This window comes from Lathyrus oleraceus, chromosome 6 (genome assembly GCF_024323335.1).
Source record: "Lathyrus oleraceus cultivar Zhongwan6 chromosome 6, CAAS_Psat_ZW6_1.0, whole genome shotgun sequence".
In the NCBI taxonomy this organism is placed as follows: Eukaryota; Viridiplantae; Streptophyta; class Magnoliopsida; order Fabales; family Fabaceae; genus Lathyrus; species Lathyrus oleraceus.
This window is the reverse complement of record NC_066584.1, coordinates 22276205-22284997: the sequence shown is the minus strand read 5'-3', so window position 1 is coordinate 22284997 and position 8793 is coordinate 22276205. Positions and strand designations below refer to the sequence as shown.

At 34.3% G+C, this 8793-nt stretch overlaps 1 pseudogene; it reads left to right on the top strand.

Annotated features, from left to right (window-relative positions):
• Positions 1-672: 672 nt before the first annotated feature.
• Positions 673-4787, top strand: LOC127093759 (putative pentatricopeptide repeat-containing protein At3g05240; annotated as a pseudogene).
• The last annotated feature ends 4006 nt before the right edge of the window (positions 4788-8793 follow it).

Genomic DNA, 8793 nt, shown 5'->3' with positions numbered 1-8793 from the left:
TCCATGAATTTACTACTTTCATTTGCATTATTATTATCGTTACTCAATTTTAATATTATATTTTTGCTTTGAATTTAGCATGTCATTTGATTTGGTTGATTTTGTTAAAAATTTAAAACACATTATTTTGTTTTTGTTTGATATTAAAAGTTGTACTTAAGATGATTTTGAATATGAAATGATGAATATATAGTAACGATTTTATCTTTATAATAATAATTTTGTCTTACCATCTATCAAAAGAGTTTACTTTTACTTTATATAAAGTTAAGGGTTAAATATATGATACCCCTACAATGTTAGCGATTTTTTATTTATCCTTGTAATGTTTAGATTGTATGTGTTTGGTCTCTGGTTGACTATTTCAATCCAAAATCTTTTTTAAATCCTACATGGTTGTCTACGTGGTTGTTTTAATTCCACGTGCCTTTTTAAAAAAAAATATTTTGTTTTTTTAATTTTATATTTTAAAAAAATTATTACGATGGGATAAATCAAAAGTCACTCACATTACAGAGTTTAAAATATAATTTTGCCACCAAGGGAATTCAAACTCAGTACCTAAGCTTATTATGTGAGATTCTTAACCATTGATCTAATGTTCCTTTTGTTTATAATATTGACATGTTAAATATATTAAAAACTAGAAAGGAACATGATCCCAACATTTAAATGGCCACAACACTCTCATTCCTAACGAGGAACACGATCCCAACATTTTATAATAAAAAACTATTTTTTAGGTCTTTCTCTTTCCACAAATTAGGATCCAGAAGAACAAGCAATGAGTTAAATAAAGCTCTAAGAGTCCTTAAACTCGTATCACCCCAAAGAAGTGTCACTGATATTCAAAATCATCGAAGTTATCTTAGGCTAGTTGAAGACATTTTAGACAACACTGCAATAAATCCGCTTTGTGATAATTCAGATATTTTAAAGATTGTTACTCAAACCACTATTGATTCCTCTGTTCTAGATATGGAACAAGGATTGGAAATTGATGTGTGTTTTTGTCGCATTCTTTGAGTTCATGTGGGTATAAACGTGACCTTTATGGAGGTATTCAATATCATAGTTTGGCAATAACAACTGGTCTCATTGCTAATGTTTATGTTTGAAGCTCTTTAATAAGTTTGTATGGTAGATGTGGTCTGTTAAGGGATGCATAATGTGTGTTTGATTAAATCCCAGAGAGAAATGTAGTTTCATGGACAACAATCATTTATGGGTTTGCGCAAGAATGGTGTATTGATATGTGTTTGGAACTCTTCCATCATATGAGGGATTTAGAATTGAAACCTAATCATTTTACTTACACTAGTCTTCTTAGTGCTTGTATGAGCAGTGGGGCACTTGGTCTTGGAAGAGGTATACACTGTCAAATAATTTGAATGGGTTTTCTTTATTATCGTCATGTTGATAATGCTTTCATTTCTATGTATTCCAAATGTGGGGTAATTGATGACGTGTTGTACATATTTGAAAACATAGTGAATAAGGATGTTGTAACATGGAATTCTATGATTGTTGGGTATGCACGCCATGGGCTTGCACAAGAGGCAATTTGTCTCTTTGAAGAGATTATAAGGTGTTCATCCAGATGTTATAACTTTTCGTGGAATCTTATCCTAGTGTCGGCATGGAGGTCTTGTTAAAGAAGGTCAAAGTTTACTTTAGTTTCATGGTTGATCATAGTTTGCAGCCAGAACTAGATCATTATTCTTATATTGTAGACCTTCTTGGTCGATCTGATTTTTTTCTTGAGGCTCTTGATTTCATAAATAAAAAAATATATGTATGTTTATCCCAATTTTGTGATAGGGGTTCCATGCCTTCTTCTTCTAGACTTCATGAAAGCTACTATGTAATATATATTTAACATGGAAACAGTAGTTAAGAATCTTTCTTAATAAACTTAGGCACTAAATTTGAATCTCATTGGTATCAAAAATTAAAATTATATTTAACCCTAAATTTAATTATTAGGTTTTTTTAATTCTTGAATTTGATTATGACGTCTATTAAAAATTTATTTAAATTTTATATATATTATTTTAAAGATTTTATAATCATAATTATTATGTCAATTTATATATATATATTAAATCAACAAATATACGGTTCGACTAATGATGTATCACCGATCTAACCAATAAGTCAATAATTCATATCTTAATCGGAATAATATGGGATCTAAATTTTAAAACATTAAAAAGTATCCATTCATTATCTGATTATCCACATAATAAAAGGATTTATTAAGAATATGCTTAATGGCAAACATAATATAAACAAACAATTTTAAAATAAAAGAACATACTTTTAACAATAAAACCATTGATGACAATGTAACAAAAATGGAGCATATGGAGTTATCAACAGCAAGCGTGCTTGGTGCGTACTGGTTACTGCCTGGTGAGCTGTCTGACCACTACGTTCCTTACCTGTCTCCACTGCCAATTGTTTTCCCTATCTTTTTTTCTTCCTTAAAAAAAAAAGACAAACAAAAGACACAAAATGCGCACAACATCAACATGTATAGCGACAAACTATTATTGCTTTTTCCTATGCTGGCTGCTGCTACTTCCTTAGTGCTGCTTGCTTGGTGCTCACCAAACCACATTCTTATTTCCTTTTTCTTATAGATATTTTTTAGTATCTCTACTAGTCTTTGTACAATGAATGTCCCTTCGGCTAACAAATACACTATATTTTAAATAGATTTAATTATAATTTTAGTTTTCTTATTTTATTTTATTTTGGATTTTTATTTTTATTTTAAAAATTATGGTTTTGATTTTTTTTTTTTTATGTTGGATTTTAATCTCCAAAATAGACTAAAATCTAACATAAAACTTAGAAAATAGATCAAAATCGTAATTTTTTAAATAGAAAGATTAAATATTTAAAAGTAAAAAGCATATTATCTTACTTAAATATTATTTTCTCTGTTTAAAATTTAAGCTTAAAATAAACATAGTAAAAATTAGTATAATATAAAAAACTCAATATTGTACACAAACAGTAAAAAGCATAAACATGCATATTCTAACTTATAATTAAAAATAGGAAGGAAAAAAAAAGCATAAATTCAATCCTTTGTACCTCTGCAAAATAAAATCTGAGAATTGATTTTGTTTGACCGTAGTAGTTTGGAATCTTAGCTTAAAGTTGAACTTGAGTTGGAGGGTTGAATCAATTCAGTAGCATTGAAACTAAACATGTTACTTTTAAGTCAAATCACATCTCAATGTATCAAACGCACGAATAGAAAAGTGTATCCATATAAGCAATAAGCTTGTTAGTTATGAGTGCATGAGTGCCATGCCGTCAATCTGTCTTCCACACGTGCTGCTGCTACTATCTTCATCTTGATATTTAGTACACTATTTTCCTTTTGCTATTTGATATTTACAGATTTTTGTTTCAATGAGAGTAATTATCCATTATTGAGATAAAATATAATCTAAATTATGTATGGCCTAATTCCGAAATTAATTAAAGTTTAAGGATGTTATATTTGTTATTTAATAGTCAAGTTATTTAGGTGTATTTAAATAGATATTTTGTAATTCAGTTTGTATATCACAATTATTCTTCAATAATACTTATTTTTTATTCTCTTTCTCTTTTCGCTAAAAATGTCGCACGCCCAAACAAATTGATATCTAGAGCTTTGGTTAGGTTCTTGATCATGTTTTCAAAAAGTACACGTCGGTGATCGTATTTCCAGGATTGTGGGTTGTTAATTTTGTTTGCTGCAAAGATGAATGCTACTAATGGCATTCTGAATTATCTTCTAACTCTTGACGGTAAGAATTTGATCTGATGGAGAAAACAAGTGCAATCTCTGTTTGACTTTCATGAAACCCTAGAAGTGGTTATTAATGATGTCACTGATCTTACGCAACTGATGCTCAGAGAGTCGCGAACAAGGAGGTCAAGAAGAAAGATTGCAAGGTTGCATATTGCATTCAATCGATGATAGATTCAGTGAATTTTGATAAGATCTCTCATTCTGAATCGGCGAATGAGGCATGAGATATTCTTGTCAAGTACTATGAAGGAGGCGAGAAAGTTAAAGTTGTAAAATTGAAGACTTTGCGACGGCAGTATGAATTATTGCAGATGGGAGAAGATGGAAAGATTGCAGGCTATGTGTCGAAGGTGCAGAATCTCGTCCATCTCATGAAGGGTTATGGTGAAACCCTAACTGATAAGATGACAGTTGATAAGGTAATGTGTGCGTTGACCTCTAACTTTGATCATATTATCGTAACTATTCAAGAATCCAACAATCTTAAAACCATGAAATTGGAAGATTTACTTGGTTCGTTGGAGGTGCATGAATTAGGATTGTCGAAAAGAAAGGGGTTCAAGATTCGATACAAGCATTGCGGGCTCATGCTTGGAATAAGCATGGTGGTTCCAACAAGTTCAAAGGCAAAGGAGACAAGACTCGAAGCAAGAAGTCTTAGTCGAACCCTCAAAAGCATAAGATCGATGATAGGGCTTTTAAATCCTCGAAAAGAGGAGATGGAAACTCCTATCACAAAGACAAAGAGAAAAAAGGTGTGTAGTGCTATAACTGTGAAAATGGGGTCACGTGGCCAAGAATTATTGATACAATACAGACAAGGGAGCGACAAAAGGCAAGGAAAAAGGAGTAAACCTTGCACGCCAAGATTCAGATGGTTTTGATGATATGGTGGTTATGGCTGCAGTTGCAGATGACCATGTGGACTCCAAGATCTGGCTCTTTGACTCGGGCTGCTCGAATCACATGACTGGTCAAAAATGAGGTTAGCAGATTTTGACTCGAAGAAGAGCAAGGTCAAACTTGTTGATAATAGTTCGTTGCAAGTAGAAGGTACTGGTGACATAATTATTCAAAGGAGAAATGGAGCAAAAGCTATGATCAAAGGTGTACTCTATATACCAAGAATGAAGTGCAACCTACTAAGTGTTGGACATTTGGTCAAAAAAGGTTTCTCAGTGATTATGAAAGATGGATCCTTATAATTGTTCGACACCCCAGACAATTTGTTCTTAAAATCCCCTTTGTCGAAGAATAGGACATTCAAGACCATGATCAGCTCGACTGAAGTATAATGTCTAAAAATTCTTGTCGACCATAAACATAGTTGGTTGTGGCATTTTAGGTCTGGACATTTGAATTTTTAATCACTCAATCAACTGATTACTCAACGTATGGTAATTGGTATACCAAGTCTGGAGATGCCCGACAAACTCTATGAAGGTTGTCTAGTCGAAAAGCAATCCAAAAAGTATTTCGATTCGATTATGCCAATAAGATCCTCCTGCATACTCGAAGTTGTACATTCATATGTATGTGGCCCTTTTGAAGAGCACACCATTGGTGAAAACAAGTATTTTTGTTTCATTTATCGATGAGTTTAGTCGAAAGTTGTGGATCTATGTGATCAAGCAAAGGACAAAGTATTCAAAATATTTAAGAGAATCAAGATGCTTGTCGAAAACCAGAGTGAGGAGTATATCAAAGTTTTGCGATCAGATGGAGGTGGAAAATACACATCTAAGATGTTTAAAGAATTCAGTGCAAAACATGGTATTGATCATGAGTTAACTTCTCCTTACACAACTCAACATAATGGAATAGTAGAAAGAAGAAGTATGATCATATTAACATGGCGAGATGTATGATGAAGTAGAAAAAAATTCCAAAATACTTATGGGGTGAAGTTATTTCCAATGTTGTTTATATTCTGAACAGGTGCCTTATCAAGAAGTTGACGAACAAGTTTCTTGAAGAAGTTTAGAGTGGTAAACGACCATCAGTGAGTAATCTGAAGGTGTTTGGCTCTATGTGTTACAAGCATGTTCCTGATGCTAGAAGAAGGAAGCTTAATGACAAGAGTGAACATATGATTTCGACGTAGGATATCATAAAACCGGTGCATACAGGTTGTTTAATCCAATTAATAAGAAGATCGGGATGAGTCTAGACATTGTGATTGATGGGAATTCTTCCTGGGATTGGAATTCTAATGATGCGATTTATAAGCCATTTATGAGCTATGATTTCGACGAAGCAAGTAATGATATCAAAGTCGAAGATATTATTGATATTCCAGTCAAAGTCGAAGCAGTTGCTGACATGCCCGACATAATCGAAATCAAAGATGGTGTAGCTAGTACTATTCAAAGACCTCAAAGAACTAGAGCTCGTCCAGCAAGACTTCAAGACTATAAAGTGACTGGTGATGACGAAGTCACACCAGATGGAGAATTAGTTCATTTTGCCTTACTTGTAGGTGCTAAACCAATCAACTATAGAGAAGGCTTAAATCATAAACAGTAGAAGTCTGCTATGGTCGAAGAGTTACAAGCAATCGAAAGAAACAACACATGAGAGTTAGTTGAATTATCGGCATATACAAAATCTATCGAAATGAATTGGGTGTTCAAGTTAAAGCACAATGATGGTGGGTCGATGACAAGACATAAGGAGAGACTGGTAGCTCGAGGTTTTTTTCATAGAGAAGAAGTTGATTACTTTGAAGTATACGCACCGGTAATAAGATTGGAGACTGTTCGACTAGTCGTCGCCTTGGCATGCAATCAAGGTTGGTCGACATTTCACATAGATGTGAAATCAACATTTTTAAATGGTCCTCTAGATGAAGAGGTATATGCCACACAACCTTATGGTTTATGATTCAGGAGGATTTAAGGAAAGTGTACAAGTTACAGAAAGCGCTTTATGGTCTCAAGTAGACACTTAGGGCATGGAACAAGAATATCGACTCACACTTGGTAGAATTGAGATTCCTCAAATGCAAATCTGAGCATGGTGTCTATGTTAAGGTTGTAGCACAAAATATAATGATCAATCATTTACTTACATGTCGATAACTTGGTAGTAACTGGAAATTCATGGAGAACTTGTCGAAGTTCAAAGATCTAATGAAGAAGGAATTTGAAATGTCGGGTCTGGGAAACTTGTTGAAGTTCAAAGATATGATGAAGAAGGAATTTGTGATCCCTGTGTACTTGGAAAATCTTGCAGAGTGAAGTTCAATAAAGGAAAACAAAGAACACAAGGATCCCTTGATTACGTCCATGCTGATCTTTGGGGGCCTGTGAGGTGTCCATCACATTCAGGAGCAAGGTATTTTTTATCCATAGTTGAGGGTTATTTCAGAAATTTATGCTTACTCATCCAAAATACTAAGGATGAAACTTTTGAGAATTCAAAAGTTGGAAGACTCTGGTCAAAAATCAGACTGGCAGGCAGGTCAAGAGGTTGAAAACCGACAATGGCCTTGAATTTTGCAATGAGGCATTCAACAGTTTTTGTGCAGCCTCTGGTATTGCAAGGCACATAACTAATGTAGGTACTCCCCAACAAAATGGTTTAGCTAAAAGGTTTAATCGAACCATTTTAGAAAGAGCTAGATGCATGTTGACTAGTGATATGTTAAATAAGGTATTTTGGGTAGAGGTTGTTTCGACAATAACATATCTGATAAACAGATGTCCTTCGACTAAAAGGTTGGAAGGCTCTGGTCAAAAATCATATTGGCATGAAGTTCAAGATGTTGAGAATCGACAATGGCCTAGAATTTTGCAATGAGGCGTTCAACAGTTTTTGTGCAGCCTCTGGTATTGCAATGCACATAACTACTGCTGGTACTCCCCAACAAAATGGTTTGGCTAAAAGGTTTAATATAACCATTTTAGAAATAGTTAGATGCATGTTGACTAGTGATGGGTTAAAGAAGATATTTCGGGTAGAGGTTATTTCGACAGCAACATATCTGATAAGCAGATGTCCTTCGACTGCGTTAGATATGAAGACACCTGAAAAAATTTGGTCGGGACATCCACCAGATCTCGACAAACTTAGAGTATTTGGTTGCATAGCCTATGCTCACATTAGGCAAGACAAGGTCAAACCTAGAGCTCAGGGATGCATGTTCATGGGATAACCTGGAGGATTCAAAGCTTATAGGTTGTGGTTCCTAGAGCCAGGTCACAAGAGGTGTATCACCAATCGAGATGTAGTTTTCAATAAAGCTGAAATGGATTTCAAGAAAACTGATAACGTTAGTCAAAGTGCACCGATATCTGAAGAAGCGATGGAACAAGAAGAGATTCCTATTAAGGTGGAGCATGTCGTTGCTAAATTACGCATCACATATCAAGTTGAAGAAGAAGCACAGGATACTAAAGATATTGAGGAAGATGAGGAAATTTTCTATGACTACCTGTTGGCAAGAGATAGGTCGAGAAGAGTAATCAAGCCACCTCAAAGACTTAGGTCTGCAGATCTCATAGTTTATGCCTTAATCTCTGCAAGTGAGGTTCTAGATGAAGAACCTAGAGACTATAAGGAAGTTATGAGGAGTTGAAATAAGATTGAATGGTTGAAGGCCATGGATGATGAGATGAAGTCTCTTCATGATAACCACATTTGCAAACTGATCAAAAAACCTGTTGGAGCCAGTTTAGTCAGTTGTAAGTGGATTTTCAAAGTTAAGGAAGGAATCAAAGGAGTGACGTCGAAGAGATACAAGGCAAGATTAGTCGCAAGGGGTTTCACTTAGAAAAAATATGTCGAATTTAATGATGTGTTCTCTCATGTTGTGAAGCACGGGTCCATTAGAATGTTACTTTCCATAGTGGCACAGTTCAACCTATAACTGGAACAAATGGATGTGAAGACTACTTTCTTGTATGGAGATCTAGATGAAACAATCCTGAAGAGACAACCTAAAGGGTATGCAAAAAAGGGTAAGGAAGATTATG